General features: G+C 37.1%; 1 protein-coding gene across 1 annotated transcript in view; it reads left to right on the top strand.

The window, feature by feature from the left end:
* The window catches only part of Mcu (mitochondrial calcium uniporter), a 183,476-nt gene that overhangs the window by 1,162 nt on the left and 163,072 nt on the right, over positions 1-19,242 (top strand). The window lies entirely within an intron of this gene.

Raw genomic sequence — 19,242 nt, 5'->3', positions numbered from 1 at the left:
ATGGTTGGGGCCTGAAGGAGGAGGACAGGTTTTTCTTTTTTCTTTTCTTTTCTTTTTTTTTTTTCAGTTGCAAGATATCAACTTGGCATGGACTTCTTGACCTAACAAGTCAGTAGGTTCCCGTCCTTTGGACTTTGGAGACCCATATGTATTGGTCTCTGGCCAACTCTTGAGAGAATGAGTGTAGGTTTTATATCTTAGGGCCAAGTTGTGTAGTGTGGTAATAAGTAGATCACTGTGGGCAATCTGGTAGGAGAAACTAGTGCTTTCTGCCCTCGGCACACACATCACCTGTCTTGTTCTGATGACAGAGCTTTTAAAAGGAATGGAGGGTTTCAGAGAGGATACTGTGAAGCCTGTGATAACATGCAGGCACAGAGAGATGAAGAGGATGCTTTGCAAATGCAAGATAGTATTGCTATTATTAGTTGTTTGTTCTGGACCCTATCCTCAGCCTTGTGAGAAAATTGTACTTTTTCACATTTGGCATATTGACATATTGCTTTGCTGAAGCTTTTGGGTCACAGCTGAGCTTTTCTATAGTTCAGTTCAGATCTGCATGTTTCATAGCCACCGTTTATGTGTTGTTCTCTTTAAAGCATAAGGCTACCCTAAAGTCTTACAGCATTCCTCTATTCTATTCCCCAACTATTTAAAGACTTCCCAAGTTGTCTCTCTTGAATCGTCTTCTGATTTCAGGTTTTTGTTTTTTTTTAAATAGTGTTTGGGTGTGGAATTTATGTAGCACTGAAACATTTGTGTTCCATGTATTTTCCACTCTGCATTTGTGAGTGTCTTTCTTATGGGGATACTTCATGCAAGTGTTCTTCTGTGCTCTTCTAGGGTGGTAAAAGTGCTGTGTTGAATTTGTAACTGAAAACAATTAAAATGTTATTTCTGAAGGGCAGAAGTGTTGTCATGGGAATAGTGACTTGAAAATGAACTTAGCATTCTAAGCTTCTGAAAAAAGTTGAATTACTTAAAATATGTAAATTTTTAATTTTTAATTGATCTAAGGCTATTATATAGATGTCTCCATCTGATATTCTATGATTCTTCACATAATGCTCAGTTTGAAAGATATCTTTAGAAATTTTACTCTTGATATTTCATGTCTGAAATTGAGGCCCAGGAAGGGGAGAGAGGTGACTGTATGTAAGTTTAGGGTTCTCGTGCTTCTCAAATATTATGAACCCCACCTTTTTATTTTTTAATTGTAAACTGCAGTCGCTCCTTTACACTTGTCTTTTCCCTTATAAAAATCAACTAATTGTCTGTCTGTATTTCAGAACTCTAGATTGAGATTCTGTAAGGAGATGTGATTTGAGGTGCACATGTTGGGTGCATCTGGAACAAACAACTTGCCAAAAAGAATAGATGTTCTTCTAAAGGTCTAGGAAAGGCACTAGCATTGCATCTTGCATTGGGGACATCCTGTGTATGTGCGGCAGATGGCAGTCTGCCTTGGACTGACTCACTAGTCCAACTTTTGTTCAGCTGTAGTAGGTTTGACAAATTAAAGTGCTGCTTAATGTTTACTCCAGTCATATTTTATTGTTGTTGTTATTTTTGTTTGTTTGTTGCAGTGCAGCCCAGGCTGATCAGGAACTCAGGTCTTCTACCTCCCAAGTGTTTGGATTGCAGGTGTGTGACACCACCCTTGGCTAAGAGTTATCTTTTTGTTGAAATATATCAGTTTCAAGTTTGGAGATTAAGCACAAAGCAGTATAGTAATTCAGACAAATGGTAATTATGCAGTTGTGCAGTTCCAGTTATGAATATAACTTCCCTCCTTAACATCTTTCACATCTTTTTTTTTGGCTGACCTCTAACTTCTGGGTTCAAGAGATCCTTCTGCCCTCCCACTTCAGCCTCTTGAGTAGCTGAAACTACTAGTGTGCACCAGTGCACCTGGCTATAAAACAGCTGTCAATTGGATAAGAGTAAATGTGCAAGTGCTTTTTCAGTATCTTTAGTACCATATCATATAATGTTTCCTTCTCTGTGTAATGAACCAGCTACACTTTCTAGCTTGAGACTGTAATTAAAACTAATGTAAAATATTTGTGGCCTGCCTTTCTGTATGTGTAGTGTAGGTAGCCACTATTAACAAGGATGATTCTTTCAGGAGAAACTGGCTTTCCTTGTGGGCTATGTAATTCCTTTGCTAAATCAAACTGTCTCATCTTGATTATGACAGCCTGAATGTTGGCCATTTCCTCGTGGTCAACGGCTGTGCTGAATTACTAAATCTCACTTAAGTGTGTCATTGTGCTATTAAGTTTTGTGGCTCTTTTTCCTTACACATTGCATTTCCTTGAAAGGAGTGATAATGTTTCAGCTTAACCTGAAAATTTTAACGTAAGTTAATATTTTAAGCCTCAATTAAAAAAATTTTTAGTGGACAGAATCTCATTGTTTAGCCTAGACTGGACTGGAATTCACCATTCTTCTACTACCTCAGTCTTCCTAATGCTGGGATTACAGGCTGGGTTCTAGGCCTTGTTCTTTTTTTTTTTTTTTTTGCCAGACCTGGGGCTTGAACTCAGAGCCTGGGCACTGTCCCTGAGCTTCTTTTGCTCAAGACTCTACACTTGAGCCACAGTGCTACTTCTGGCACATAAACTTTCTTTTTATGTAGTACTGAGGAATTGAACCCAGGGCTTCATGCATGCTAGGTAAGCACTCTCCCACTGAGCCGCATTCCCAGCCCTAGGCCTTGTTCTTTAATTTACCTTTGCATAGTCTGGCTTGTTTTTCCTTCCCTAGATTTCTTCCAGCACAAGTACTCTATTGTACTCAGTTCAGTCTTTATTCTGCCCCAGAATGTCATACACATATGTATATATTAAACTTCTGTGCAGTGTTGTAGCTGAATTTCAGCCTTAATCATGTCTAATTACACCTTTAATGTCTAAGGTGTATCTCTAAGTGTAGAGATTCTGTCCTATCAAATATCCTTACTTCATAGACCTAATTGAAGCTAAGGGAAGTAACTTGTTATGTTTGTGACAAATAATAGGCCTGGGATTAAAATTTCTTTAAGTGGAAGTGGGTCCAAGAAGGCATGATTTGTTATCTTCAGGACACAGGACAATGACTGGGCATGTATTCTAAACCTTATTTGAGGGCATCTTATCTTATTGGGGAAATAAAGATTTAGGTGTTCTCCCCTTCTCCCCTTCTTTAATAGCTTGTTGCTCAGGCAGACAAATTTGAGTAATCATTTTAAGTTTGATATCTACCAGTGATACCCTTTGTTTACAGTTTATCTCTTTATTGATGTAGAGAGTTGTACCACCATCAATGTGGATTGATGTAAAGAATTGGCACTATTAGATTAGCTCTATAATGGTTACTAGCCTTCTCTCCGTAGTCATCAAGTGTATGATAATTACCCAGATTACTATCAATATATGCTTGAATCAGAATCAAAATCTGTTGTTCTATTCTAATAATAGGATTTTGAGGATCCTGGATAAATATGTTTAGAATAGAGCTCTCTTGTTGTTAAGGAAATAGTAATCCTTTTATTCATAACAAAATCTTGCTGATTTTCAAATCCATAAAGTATTTTAGTGAAGGAACTTGTATCTACCTAACAAATTCTGATTATTTGAACTTTCCTAAGTCCCCAGGGACTCTATGCTTTATGCGAGTTCTAAGACCCAAGAGGAAATCTGAAGAGAAAATGCAGCACTAAGAGCTGGATAGTCAGGTGTCCTGTTAGAGATCAAGGTGCTTCATTGACACCATTATCTGAATATCCACCAGGATGTTTCTGTGGTTTTTGTTTTTATTTTAGTTTTTACAGCCTGGCTTTGTATTCCACTAAATTTTCTTAAAAATTACAGCTTGTTTTTCTGTGATTAAGATCAAAATCTCTTTTTAATATTTCAGGCTATCTTCTTAACATAAAGTGTCAGCTTAATTTTTTTTTTCTTAATTTGACTGATTAATGCCAAACGAGGGGTCATGGATATATTGGAATTACCACAATACCATGTTAATAGGAAAGCTATGATATTAACACAGAAGACATGTATTTCAAACAATTCTGCCTTAAAGATCAAATATACCTATTGATGAAGCAGGAGTGCCAGAGTGATGAAACAAGTGGCTTTTTTTCATAGTGGCCTACCAAGTTTATGCAGGGCTGAAGATGGGTTGCACATCTTCTGCTTTACTTGCCTAGTTCTTTTCCTACTAAACTAAAATTCTGTTTCATTTTAAACAATTAGGATTGGTTAAAAAATGTATGGAAATAGTTTGAAATTCTTAATGTAGCTAAAGTCAACCTTGAATAAGCATTCTCCAATATAGGTAAAAAAAAAAAAAAAAAAAACTGTCCTCTTCAAGTTGCAAGCAGATGGGGAGTAATCCATTTATTTATTTTATTGCACTTTGTTAAATGCTTGCAGAGGCAGTGTAAAAATGGAAGTTGACATCAAGCAAATTAATTTTAATGTTTAGTGAATTATTGGCCCATAAACTGTGTATAGGTTTAAATCTTTTATGTTGATAAAAATATAACTTGGTAAATAGCATCACAAACTGGAACTAATAGCATGCTCAAGCTAAACTTCTTCTAATGCAGTTCTGGAATGACTGGGTACTGTGACATCACATTTTGGCCTCTCTTAAAAAAATATGAGCCTTTTCTAAAGGTTTTAAAAATAACAATGATTATGTATTAGTCCAGAAGAATGGAGTATTTACCTTTTCATGTGTTGTCACTAAAGTTTTGCTTTTATGCATTTTTTCTTGCTTGCTATTTATTGTCCATTATATCGTTTAGAGGGTACTTGTAGTAATCTCCACAGAATTGTAGAGGAGTCCCTTAAGCATGAAACTGTCCAGAGGAAATATCTAAATATACAGTTCTGCCTTACCGGTAATAAGAGCCTAAAAACTTACTTTTTGCTTTATAAATGGTGTTATAGGATGTTTAATAAGAATATTAATGTCTGCTTTAAACTGTAGTTCAGAGAAAGTTAGTATGACTGATAGTTTGTCAACTAACAAGACAACAAATAGATTAACTTGAATTACCTGCCCTCCAGAAGCAGAGAAGTAGATTTAGAAGAAAGCATCTAAGGTTTGAGGGTATTTATTACTTTCATTCTCACCATTTACTGTATGAGAGGTATTATTATCCCAGTTTTATAGATGAGGAAATTGAGGATGAGATAGATTCATTTGTTCCTAAGTGTCATGAACTATTTTAGTGCTAAAGATGCAAAGATGGGCAGGACAGATGTTTTGGATTTAAGCCTAGAACTAAAGCTATGCCATGCTGAGTGTGAGTCAGCCCCCCCTTCCTCCTGAGCCTTGTTCCTTTCTAAGCATCTAGTGCAGTTTTCTTACAAGAGATTTCTAAGTTTTTCCTCCTGACTATATTTCCTAAATCATCTTCTTCCCCTCCAGACATTAGCTTAGGTCTTTACCTCTTTGGTATGTTGCTAATTCAATTTGACCGATAGACCTCCCAGTAAAACTGATTGTATTACTTCTATATGGGATAGTTTGTATTATTTTTAGTGTGCTCCATAACAAGCTTTAGGCAAAAATAACTACTATTGTATAGATAGCAAATGAAGACCTAAAAAGTTTAAGATAACCTAGAGCCATTCAGAAACTCACTCTTTTGTGAGACACTATGCTGGGCACTGGTAAAGAGAGATGCCTTTGGTGGTCCTAAGAGTTCACAGTCAGGCTATGAGACATTGTACAAACAGTATAACTGGTTATTGCACTGCTTCTTTTAATTTTTCTTAAGGAAGCTCAGTAGGACCATTTAAAACTCCTTGATGGTACAGAAAGCTTCAGGAGTTCTTCCCTCATCGGAAACATGAGACTGTACAGTGCAAGGGGTCTAGGAGAGTATGGTTGGCATTGCAGGTAGCACCAAGATCCAACATGATAGTATGAGGGAGTAAGAAGTATTTTGAGAAGCAAGTACAACCAGAATATAAACAAGAATAGTTGGAGATAAATATTTATCAAGTATACCATGTACCAAGCACTTTACAATGGCTCTTTAACTTTTATGTTACACTACATTGTGAATACTGCTGAGTTACCTCATCTTGATTTACTGATATGCCTAAGATCCTAGATGGTAAGTGACACATGGTGTGTAAGGATCACACAGGAACACATAGCATACCTGGCATATCAATACAAATGATCTGGCTCCAGAGCCTGCCTCTTAACCCTTGTACTATGGGAAGGACCAGACTGTAAGATGGTAAAGGAATTTTGAAGGAATTTGTTATCTTAGACAATAGAAATATGTTTTTTGTTATGACGTATTATGTATGCACATTGAGCACAGGAAAAACTAAAGAAAAATTTTATGAAACAGTATGCATATATATATATATATATATATATATATATATATATTACTATGTATGAAACACATGGTTTCTATTTAGTTTCGTTTAAGAAATACTGGTGGGGACCCCCTCAACATTTTCAACTTTAACTAACAGTTTGAAAAAATACCATTCATAAGTAGACAAACTGCTGAAGAATTTGAATCACTTGATCAAGTCTGTGTCTTTTGGTAGCTTATACTGTTAGCGGTATATGCATGCGTGCGTGTGTGTGTGCGTGTGTGTGTGTGTGTGTGTGTGTGTGTGTGTGTGTGTGTGTGTGTAGGTGTGTGTAGGGTAGAGGCAGTAGAGAGGACAGGAGAGGCCAGAGAGGAAGAGAAGGCTGAACAAGGAGGGTATAGCAAAGGGCATAGAGGAAAGGACCAGGAAGAGATCAGAAGTACAATTCATAATCCATTTAGTCACCAAGCTCTTATCTCTTAGCTAGTGGCAGGTAGAAGGAAGGGCAGTTCAGTTCAAAGTCTAACTTTATTACTTAGATTCTGAAACTTTATTTCTTGTCTTTGATGTGTTTCTTTTTTTAATAAAAATACAATTTTTTTTATTATCAAGGTGTTGACAGGGGTTACTATTTCCTAAGTCAGGTAATGAGTACATTTCTTTTTTGGACAGTGTCATTCCTTCCTTTGCTTTCCCTCAGTATCTCCCTCCCCTCCCTGCTCACAAGTTGCATAGTTCATTTTCCATAGTGTATACTGAATAGCATGATTGCATTTGTTCACCCTTCCTCATTCCCTTTCTGCTTGTGTTCCCTTTTATAGTCATGTTGAATATACTTCTTTGTTGTCTTTTCTCTGTGCCTGTAATATTGTTTAAAAAATGTGCTGTTGTGCTTTATTTTTAAGTGATTTAAAAATTTATATATAAAATCAAATGTCCACCTTATTCTTATGTACCGACCTCCTCCTCCCTTCCCCATAGAATCTGGCCAATTTGCACAGCAGTTTTGGAAGGTACTCACAGTGTGAAAGGTATTCAGCATCTTTATTGAAGATTATGTTCTGTATATACACCTTTCCAAAACTTTCTGCAGAAGCTTTTAATATTATGTTTATTTTCCTTGGATTCATTCTCTTTAAAAAACTTACCATTTTTGTAAAAGAGCTCTTTAATGACCTTAACTTGTTTTTTATTTCTCCATAGGGACCATTGAATATTATGTGATAATGCTCTTATCTTTTTAATGTCCTTAAAATTTTTTGAATAAAAATTTTGAATAAAAATTCCACCAGTTTATGAGGTATCATGTGATGCTTTGATACATGTATACCTTGTATAATGTTCAAATCAGGGAAAACATACCTATCTGAAGCATTTGTTGTTTTTATGTGGTACAAATACAGTACATTATGGTTCTGCAGTTACTCTACTATGTAATCAAACACTATCTTTTGTCTTTTTAGGTAGGGATTCTTAAGCACGAATCTTTTTCTTAGTAAAATTTTAGTAACCTTCCATTCCACATGAGAAACTTAAATATGTGACATTCTTACTGCTTCTGCTAGTGTGGTTTCTGAAGAGGTATAAACATAACATAGTAATTTGGAGTGATTTTCTAGCATTGTTGTTGACTAGGTACCTTACTGGATTGCTTTGTTTAGAAAACATATATCCTGCATTCTTTAGGCAGTCTAACACACAGGTGGGTATCTATACTTTGCTAACTAAAATAATTTTTAGAGGCACTGCAAAAATCTGCTCTACCAGAACAGGTTATGCTTACAATCTTGTTTGTTAGCTTTTTAAAACTTGATGGGCAAAGGATCATTGTGCCACCACAAAATATTTTTATTCATTTATGAGAGTTAAATTAATGAAGAGGTTCTGAGTGAGTTGTCTATATGTATGCGTGCTGCCACCAAAATTAAGTAATCAAAGAGGTTTAGAAGCCATATGATATAAAAGGGTCAAGAATCTGAGTTCTGCTCTCTTTTGTATTAACTTTCTCCTTGATCTTGACAAGTTACTTAGCTTCTTTGCTCTTAAGCAAGTTTGTATGTTAAGGAAGTAAATTTGGATAAACCTAAAGGACTTTTCATTGTAAAGCATGTTATTTGTTTGTCTTTTGTGGCGATGGGGTTTTAACTTGGCCTCGGATTGCTTACTAAACTGAGCCACCACTCCAGCCTTGTTTTTTGTAGATTATTTTGGACATGGAGTCTAGTAGACTGATGTGTAGGCTGGCTTTGGATTGTCATCCTTCAAATCTCACCCTCCTGAGCTAGGATTATGTACATGGCACCAACACATTATGCACATGAACCAGCACCAGGCTTTTTTTCATTTTTATATACTACTCTACAAGTAACTTATTTTGGGGTGGCTTGTATAAAATGACAAACCTCGTATCATATTATTCTCACAAAGGTCAAGAGCTTAAAATGAAGATAATGGCCCTCAGTCCCTTTTCAAGGTAGGTTTTTGAAAGTACTTTTGGCATCTTGAACCGTTTTTTCCCTGTATTAATTCAATAGTTCATCATGCCTTTAATCTGTCTTTCTTTTTTCTTTTTTTCTAATCCAAATCAATTGAAGGAGTGATAGACCAGGTAAAGGATGTGCGGAGCCCAGAGAGTTGGAGAGTTGGGAGAAGGGACAAGCAGTTAAGGTTTGAGTGTTGAAATAAGATGGGATTGTAAAGCAAGTTAATTCTAACTTGTGGCCTGCCAGCTTTTTTTTGCCTTTATAATTCTATTTTTGGATTCCTCAGTGTGATAACCTTAGTAAGTTAGTCGCCCATGGTATTCATGTATTTATAGTACTTATGGCCCATAAGTTCATCTAGTTCTGTCAATGGAGTCTTGTAGGGTGTTAAAAGCAGACATTCAGTCACTGTTGAATGGATGGGAGTCAGTGAGTTAAACTGTCTTATAAACTATATCTACTTCTTTCAAAACTGGGGGAAATACAGCCATAGACATCTTGTTTTCTGTGCTGAGATACTACAGAGATGGAGATGACAGAAATGTGAGGGAAGGATGGCTGCTGATTTACACAATGCTGATAATCTTAAAGCATTCACACAATGCAGAAACAAACAGGAATATATATATATATATATATATATATATGTGGATATATATCTATATACATATATATGGCTGAGAGTAAAGTGGGAAAACATTGTAGACTTGTTATGTTAAAAAGTACTTTAAGAAATCATTTCAGTAGGTTTGGGGATGTAGCTCAGATGCAGAGCTCTTGTCCAGCATGTATGAGGCCCTGGGTTCTATTACTTGCACTCTTGCCCCCATAACTTGGTACAGCGGTATCTTTTCAGCATGTATTGGTGGGGATTGGGCAGTGTTGGTCACTGTGGAAGAGAAAAAGGAACTATTTGAAGAGGTGCTGCCAACTGTAGATCATGCGCACACATTCCTAAAGATGACAGAATGTTGGAGATGGCCTGTATTTTCATTCTGCCCCATTGTAGTCTGCATCTTTGCACAGTCAGAATTCTGCTAACTGCCATGAAGCAAGGCTGTAGCAAGTGTCCAAGTGTGATAAAAAACAGAACAAAACACCCTATTTTTCATTTTGAAAAAGAATACAAATATTAGAACACTTTAAGGAAGTATTTAAAGCTAGATTGGAGTGTAAGCAGGAAAAACATAATGAAAAGATTTGAGTGGAATTCCTGTTTTGTTTTGTTTTGTAAACAGAAGAATACTATGTCTTGATCTTCAGTTTTCTCTTGCTCTCTTTTCCCTGAAGCCACTGAATAGACAAAAAATTAGTTTTCTGGTCATAAACTTCTGGTTTTGCTTTTTTTTGAGACTACAGTGATACACATTGACATGCCTGACACATATGTATGTTGGTACTTTGGGTTTTTTTTTTAATCTTTGTTTTAGTCTCCTTTTAGTCCCAAAGAAACAACATTTCTAAAAAAAAGTTCAGCTCTGACCTAACTAAGAAAGCATAATTTTGTCTAAGCATAGTTGGTAGCAAAACAGAGCTGTAGTATGTTAAAAGATTTTGGAATATTGATCTATTTAATGGAGAGCTGAACTCTAGTCAGTGCTTTCTTTAATTTTAATATCTCATTCTGCATTGGTCTTTGATTCAAAACAAATACAAGTTCTTAGCATGGCTATGTACTACAGAGTTGAGTGAGCCTTAAATATATAATGGCTTTCTTTTTAATGATTGCTAGAGCTTTTAGCAGTAAAGAGGGAAGAATGAAAGAGAACTAGAATAGATTTCTTGTCAAAAATGAGTATTCTGTTAAGATTAAAAGTAGAGACAAGCTGAAGCCTTGAGTTATAGATTGGAAGGTCATATCACAGCCAGTGTTAGAAATTCACAGCACTAGTGAAAAGAAAACAGAAAAGACTACTGCTGAGCCGGCTCCCAAAGGAGTCCATTCAGAAGGCCACTCTTTCACCCTCTAGAGAGACTTCCAGGGACAGGAATTCCATTGTGTTAGTGAAACATACCAGGGGAAAGCTTTTCTTTTTAAGTTACAAAGTATTTCATGTTCATAAAATCAGTATAGTAATATGATATATTTCCTTAAGCTTGAAAAATTATGCACTATAATTGCTGCCCCTAAGTATCCTTCCATAGTCCTACTTTCTTTCTATCTTTTTATCCCAAAGTAACATCATCTGAAATTTGGCATTATCCATATGTATGTGTTCATTTTTTTCCTGCATGACTATGTCTGTGTCTGTGACTTTTTTTTTTTTTGCTGATTCTGGGATTTGGCTGGTCACTGTTGCTGTGCATTTTTTCTCCAGGTTGGTGCTCTACCCCCTCCCCTGTCCCTCCCCCCCCCCCCCCCCCCCAACTGCCTTTGAACCACAGCTCAACATCTGGCTCTGGTTTTTTGATTGGTTATAGGACTTTGCTTGCCTTGGCTGGCTTTGAACCTCAATCCTCAGATCTCAACTTCTTGAGTAGCTCCTTTGTGACTCTTATATAATATTATAAGCATGTTTTAAACGCTTATTTACAAGATATTACACTGTATTCTTTGGCAGTTTATTCTTTTTGTACAGTGCTTTAAAAATATTGATACATGTGGTTCTGGTTCATTTGTTTTTAGCTACATTATGACATTTATGACTATTCCATTTATTTAATCATTCTCCTGATGACTGAATCTCATTTTGTGTATGCTGATGGACAACAAAGAGGAATCTGTTACAATTTTTAAAGTAGACTAGCAATGTTGTTTTGACTTTCAAAAACCAATTTCCTTTTTTGGTGTGCAGTGTTCTCGTTTATCATTCATGGGAAAACCCTTTGTACATCTTCAAGGAAGGCAGAAAAGGGTAATGCTTCACTACACAGATGAACATGTCTTGTGCAAATACAAACAGCATCTGCTAGAATATGGTGAGCTCACAAGAGATTAAGCTGCAGCAGCAAAGGTGCACTCAGTGTACTGAAATGTTAAGGTTTTTCTCACTGGAAACTTGTTGATATAATTCATTGTGGTTTTTTTCCCCCTATGTGTTTGGAATTGACTGCAATTTGGAGGCTGCTTTATTTTGTAGAAGATACAGTTCCTTTTATGGTTTTTTTTAAAAAAAGACTGCTCTTGAATTGTCATGGTTTTATCGAGGAAGCCAAAGAAAAAATGTCTAAAACAAATGAAGATACTTTTTTTTAAAGTTGGGTGAAATAAATATTTGTTTCAATAATAAATTTTATGTATTAAGCCATGTATATTCTCACTTTGTAATCATTGTTTATTAATTTTGGTTGGACTGGGATTTGAACTCAGGGCTTTGTGCTTATTAGGTTAGTGCTCTTCTATTTGAACCATACCCCCACAACTGTTTTGTTATTTTTTCTGTAGAGTCTTGCACTTCTGGCTTGGTGTTGGCCACACACTATTATCCTTCAACATATGCCTCTCAAGTGGCTTAGATGACAGATGTGTGCCTACTATGCCTGGCTTGTTTCTTGACATAAGATCTCACTTACTTCCCCCTTACTGTTATTTCAAAAACAAAACTGCCATTAAAAAAATATTTTTACTTCAGTGCCTTTTTGCCTTTCATTTGTAGCAGCAGCCTTGATAATGGTTTGAGTAAAGATACAGTGCAGAACTTCATTCAGATTGTCCCTCCCAATGACTTGGTATATAGTGCATTAACTAGAAATGCTGAGGTAGCAAGGAAAGCACTAATAAATGGGATGCTTTCCAGGGATGATAGCTAAGTCCAGGCAAGCCCAAGCCAAAACTGAGAAGAAAATGGTATAGGCCAGATTTGCTCATAACAGCGAATATCTCATTCTAATTAAATTAATTGGGATTTGGGGTTTTCTGTTAAAAAAGAGTGACTGATTCTAAGCATATTAACATTAAGGGTAATGCAACAATAGTCATGTAGCTAAAAGTTACTATCTTTGCCTTTTTACTTGGTAGATTCCAGAGCATCAAGACTGATTAAACTCATCTGCTTGTTTGTTTCTCTCATGGTTCTAGGGAATGAGTGCTGAATGGACCCTCCAGTAAAGGAAGAGGCTCCCCACCCAGTAATGATTAGATGGAAGGGGGAAAGTGTAAAGAATGAGTTTTTCTCCCTATTGCTCTTTTTCTGCTAACAACATAATATTTTATTTACACATGTGCAGTACAGATATAGGGAGAGGAGGTGGAGGTATGTGAAAGGACTCTTTTACTCTTGCTCTTGATTTCTAGTAACCTTCAGCCATAGTCAGATAGACCCTTAGTCTAGAGAATTGTGTGGCTAGGCAAATGAATTGGATTTTTTTTTTTCATTGCATCAAGATTTCTAAATGATGTAAGTGAACCTGGGTAGTCTAAAATTTCTGTTGTTAGAATCCCCTTTAATTAAAAATAAGTTCATATTTTCTCAGTATTAAAAACACATTCTGGAAATATAGAGATGGGTGAAAGATTTTTCTCCCATTTGAAAATGTATTTTGTGAGCTGTTGCCTTATATTTCCAGTTTGTACTTCTGTTTGGGTTTACCATTTTCAGAGACATGAATAAAATATTTCAAAGTTTTTCAGATCAGTCCACATTTATTCTCACTTAAACAGTTAATATTCTTAAAAAAAAATTCCCTCCTGTCCTATGGGTCACTAGTAAATAGTAGCAAAGACTGTCTTGTTGAGGTCTTGTCAGCTTTTGGCCAATACCCATGTTAGGCTCAGGGGAGACTTTACCTTTGACATTCACTTTACTTTTTTCTGTTCTTTTAGGTCTTTCACTACCTTTCCTACAGTGCTTGGCAAGATATCGTTTCTACTTCCCCTTCATGTACCATGCCAGTGACATCTTAGCTGCCAGAGTGTGGAGCTGGCCTGTGGGAGTCAAGTAAGTGCCTTTTTTACTATTTGGCATGGTTTTTGCTTACTTTGCAAAGCCATGTAGAAAAACTTCTTAAGATTAGTTTTTAAAAAGGCACTTGCTTGATTCTTGTGGGCCAGCTCTTTGCTCCAGCCTGCTGTTGAACACCTGGTAGCTAACCTGGGGCTGAATTCAATGAGGTGACTATGACAGAATGGCTTATTTATGCTAGGTAGACCCGAAGGATGATAGGCTTGATTTTGGTATGAGCATTCATACTGGTGAGAAACTGCTGCTATCCCATTTCAGAGCAGTATGTTACCCTCATCTCCTTAAAATTAGCAGAATTAACAAGGGTCTGCAAGTCTAAAAAACTGAGTTGTATTAAATAAGAATCACTCTTAAAGGGAAGCCAGTAACCTCAACATTTGTCTTAACTGTTTGACTTCAGTATGGAAGAAATTTTCATGGGTGACATTGTTTGGGTTTTTATGTTTGCTGCTAAAGTTGCTAAAACCTGATATTTTACTTTTGCAGGTCATCTTGTAAATGTTGCCTATGTAAATTAACACATCCCCTGTTATGTCATAACAACCATGTAAGGGAGAGTGTTTTCCTGCTCTGTCTTAGGTATTGGTGATGTGACCTGTTCACGCAGGGGAAACTTGAACATTCACAGGTATGTGAAGATCATGATTCATAAACATTTCTCCCTGGAAACTAAACAGCTTATTTTAGTGTGAACTTATGATTTTATAAAATTTATCTTTCCAGTTGAGTTTTCTTCCCCCAATTCTAACAGAACAGGATTAGCCAAGTATAGCCTGGACTGCTGCTTATTTATATAAATAAAATTTTATTTAAACACAAAGCTCTTTAATATTGTCTATAGCTGCCCTTGTACTACATCAACAAGGTGGAGTTATTGCCACTGAGACCATATGATCCATAAGGCATAAAATATTTCTTATTTGTCTCTTTAATAAAAACTTGGTTGGGCTGGGAAGGTGGCTCAGTGGTAGAATGCTTGCCTCACATGCATGAGGTCCTGGGTTTGATTCCTCAGCACCAATCACTTAACAGGAAAAAGCCAGAAGTGGTGCTGTGGCTCAAGAGCACTAACTAGCCTTGAGCTGAGGGACAGCACCCAGGCCCAGAGTTCAAGCCCCACAGCCGACCAAAAACAAAGCAAAACACCAAAAAAGAAAACTTTGTTAACTGCTTCTGTAGAATAGTCAAACTTCAAATTGTATTTAGAATTAAACTTTCTTGAACAAGAGTTGATTTTAGATAGGTTTCTGAGGAGAAAACCAAGAAAACTAGACCTGTATCAAAGTGCTGCAGACTAACAAGTAAATACTGCAACAGATGTAGTGTTATAATTACTAATATAAGATTAATGAAGTGCAAAGCCATGATGGCAGTCCAGCTTTCTCTATTCTTTCCTTCATTGTATTCCCCAACTTTCTTTTTCTCTCCCTGTATAGTCTTCATTTAGTGGCAGGATGTTGTTTTAGATCCTCTAAAAGTTTTATAGAAGAGATAAAGATAAAAGAGGATATCTGGCACCACCAAAAAGTGATAGCAATGGTATCTCTTTATCCATGGAAGAATTATTGTAGTTAACATGGGCTTGAAATCATGAGTTTTGGGGTCCAGAGATGTTCAGGGTTTACAGACCAGATTAGTGGTAAGGTTGAAATTACAGGCTAGGCCTCCTGCCTCCTCTCCCAGTGGTCCTTGTATTAGATCTCACATCTTATTAGTGACTGCTTTCCTTGTCTGTTTATAAGGAGTCTATTTTCTTTTATTCCCCCTGAAGTAGAAGCAAAGACTTGATGATTTAAATCACACAGACAGGATTTTGAGAATGTAAGCTTTATTGGAATTTGAGGGTTTTTTTTTTCATTGTTGGGAAATTTCTGGAAGACTACTGCTTCTGTGTGTGTGTGTGTGTGTGTGTGTGTGTGTGTGTGTGTGTGTATGTATGTGTGTGTGGGCTCATGCACGTGCCTGTGTTGGTCTTGCACTCGGGGCCAGGGTGCTGTTCCATAACCTTATTACTGAAGGCTGGAACTCTACCACTTGGGCCACAGCTTTACTTTTGGCTTTCTGATGGTTAATAAGAGTCTCATGTACTTTCCTGCCTGGTTTAACTTCAAACCAAGAAGCTACTCAGGGGCTGGGGGTTTAGCCCAGCGGAAGGGCGCCCACCTGGCGCACGCAAGGCCATGGGTTCGGTTCTCAGCCCTGGTTTAAAAAAAAAAAAAGAAGCTACTCAGCTTTCTGAGTAGCTAGGAATACAGGCATGAGCCACCAGCACCAAGTAAAAGGACTGCTTCTTAATAATTCAAAAACATTAGATGGAATAAGAAAAGAAGTCTGAGCTTTGTTTTTTATAGCCAAGTGTAAAACCAAAATTGACATTACTAGGCTTCCCTTCTGTATATGTGTATGGAAAGAGTGTGTGTGTGTGTGTGCGTGCGTGACAGACAGTTCTGGGGCTTGAACTCAAGAGCATGGGCACTGTCCCTGATCTGCCACTTGAGCTACAGCTCAACTTGTGATTTTTTTTTTAGTAGTTTATTGGAGATAAAAGTCTCTGTCTGTGCTGGCTTCGAACTGTGATCCTCAGAGCTCAGCCTTCTGAGTAGCTTGGATTACAGGCATGAGCCAATAGTCCCTGGTGACTAGATTAATAAAGCACCTCTGAGTTTGTCTGTGAGGGCTTTTCCAGAGACTTTTGACATTGGGACAGCAACCTAGGGAGAAAGACCTACCTAGAATGTGAGTGGTGCCTGCTAATAGGCTGGAGGCCCAGATGGAATAAAAGAGTAAAAAAAAGGAGGAAGACTGCTAGCAGCTTTCTGTCTACCATCTTGGGAGCAGCTCCATCCTGTGTCCCCCCCCCCCCCCTCCCCGCCCAGTCCTGCTGCCATGATGCGGTACCTCACCAGGAGCCCATAGAAATGAAGCAGGTAAACCATGAACTGAAACCTCTAAACTCTGAGAGAAAATAAATTATTCCTCCTTTAAACTTTTTTCCTTGAGTATTTGTCATAGTATCAAGGAGTCTAACACAGCATTTTAAGACTCTGTTGTTTTTTTGAGCTTCTTGAAGTACTTTAAAAGACTAACAGTCTTATTTTAGAATCAGGAATATGTTGATTTTAGAATTATATGTTTTTATCATTATTATTTTAAGACAACTTGCTGCTCAAGTTGGCCTTAAACCCCTAGACTCAAGGCAGTCCCCCTGCCTTGGTTTCTCTAGAAGCCTAGACTACTAGGCTTATACCCATAGCTTGGGAACTGTTGCCACATACAGATTCAAATCAGAACAGTCTTTATGTCCAAAATATGCTACTACTCCCTGCTTCACACTGGCACTTTGGTTCTGGCTGCCAATATATTTTACCTACATTATCTTAACACTTTCCAAATTTGTCTCCCTGAATTTGTCCCTTCTTCCTGATAGTCAGGACTCCGCAGTCAGAGTGATGACAAGAAGCAGGAAACTCTTCAATAACTTCTGATCTCACTCGGAGTAAAAGACAAAGTTCTTCAAATGACAGTGATGATAAATTGGATCACCAAAGGGGAAAGCCTCTGATTTGTAGCATTTGCCTCTTTTCCTAGTATAATTACTTCCACATTGGCGAAATCAAAGGTCTAGAATGGATAACAATATGCTCTCTAGCCATTATTGGCTTCAACAGACCACTCCCAAACATTTGGCTCTGTGGTTGACTTCCATCTGCTACCATTCTCCCTTTTGCTCACCCTCTTCATGAGATACTGACCTTATTGAAATACTCTAGACAGGCACCTGCTTTCCAGGGCTTTGCATTTGCAGTTTTATGTGATTAGGATGCCCTTACCTTAAACACAGCTCATTCCTTATCTCCTTTAAGTCTCTTCTGCTCAAATTTGGAGTAAGGTCTTCCTTAATCTTCCTGTATAAAGGTCTTATTTTATTGGATGTTCTGAGGTGATTTCTAATATACACTATAGTGTTTTTGTGCGTGCTTGTTACCTTGCTGTAGGATGCATTACTGTTATTTCTAATAAGCAGTGTTGGGGGTGGGGTGGGGATAATGGGTGGGGTTAATGGGTGGGGATAGTGGTGGGGATAATGGGTATTTTTGCTGTTCAGGCTGAAAAAGAACCATTCCATTTTTGTTCAGATGAAAATGCCTGTGACACATATAAATGAGTCACTTTGGGCTTGTTATTGGTACTTGTAATTTTAAACTTGTATTTTTTTCTTTTCTTTCTTTTTTTACTTTTCTTTTTTTCTTCTTTTTTGGTTGGTTGTGGGGCTTGAACTCTGAGCCTGGGGGCTGTCCCTCAGCTCTTCAGCTCAAGGTGAGCACTCTACCTTGAGCTACAGCGCTACTTCCTCTTTTTTTATTTTTTTTAAAAAATATCATGCTAGAGATCCAACCCAGGGCTTTTGTGTAGGGTTGGCAAGTACTTTGCCACTGAACTACATCCCTAGCTGACACTTTAAATTTCTTTTCTTCTTTCTTTCTTGCTTTCTTTCTTTCTTTTTTAGTGGGTTGTAGGGCTTGAACTCTGGGCTTGGGCCTCAGCTCTTCAGCTCAAGGCTAGTGCTCTACCACTTGAGCCACAACGCTACTTCCCCAACACTTTAAATTTCTATTGACTTGAGTTCTTCATGGGCAACTCAACACTATTTATAGTTAAATGTATATGTGGTAGTGTATAATAATGAGAAAATGGAACTTTATATTTAATCAAAATGGGCTTATGAAGATGTTTTTTCTTTTTTTTTGGTCAGTCATGAGGCTTGAACTCTGGGCCTGGGAGAGTTTTTTTCTATAAATAAAAAATATATAGATTAATTTATTGTAATTAAAAAGGTATATGTTGTTTCATGAACTAGATGCTGCCTTTTTTTTCTTAACCTTAGCGTCTGCCATATTGTTTTCTTTTTTTTTTTTTTTAACATTACTAAGAATATTTAAACTTTTACCTGTTTTGGTTTAGGCATAGCCAACATTACAACAAGGTAGCGAGATTGAGTATACTTACTGCTAGAGTTTTTTTCTTCTCTCTCTTTTTTAATACTTATTTTATTGTTAAACTAATCAAAGTTGAAAACATGCTAGTAAGCAAGAGTCCCTGTTTCAGTTCTTAGTACCTATCCTTTGTGATCTGATAATGTAGTTTTTTTTAAAAATTAAGTTTGTTCCTCTTTTTCTTTTCCTCCCTCCCTCCCTCCCTCCATCCGTCCCTCCTCCCCCCCTCCCCTCTCTTGCTTTACTTTTCCCCTCCCCTCCCTTCCCCTTCCCTTTTCCCTTCCCATTTCCCTTCCTTCTTTCCTAATTTAAGTCCCTTAAGTCTGAATCTCCACGTTCAGTTCTTAGGTACATTTAAGGTTTGTATCATGTATGAAAGGGAGACTACCTGTAAGTGTTGCTAAGTAAATAGTATGATATTAGCCCTGAAAATATCTGGAGGCAACTATGTGGATGAAGATCAGATTAGATTCATTCCTTCTCCTTAAGGAGAAGTAAATTTCAGCTAAACATATGGCAGAAT

This window comes from Dipodomys spectabilis, unplaced genomic scaffold (assembly GCF_019054845.1).
Source record: "Dipodomys spectabilis isolate Male_0828 unplaced genomic scaffold, ASM1905484v1 ptg000136l, whole genome shotgun sequence".
NCBI lineage: Eukaryota > Metazoa > Chordata > Mammalia > Rodentia > Heteromyidae > Dipodomys > Dipodomys spectabilis.
This window is presented reverse-complemented; position numbering and strand designations above follow the sequence as displayed.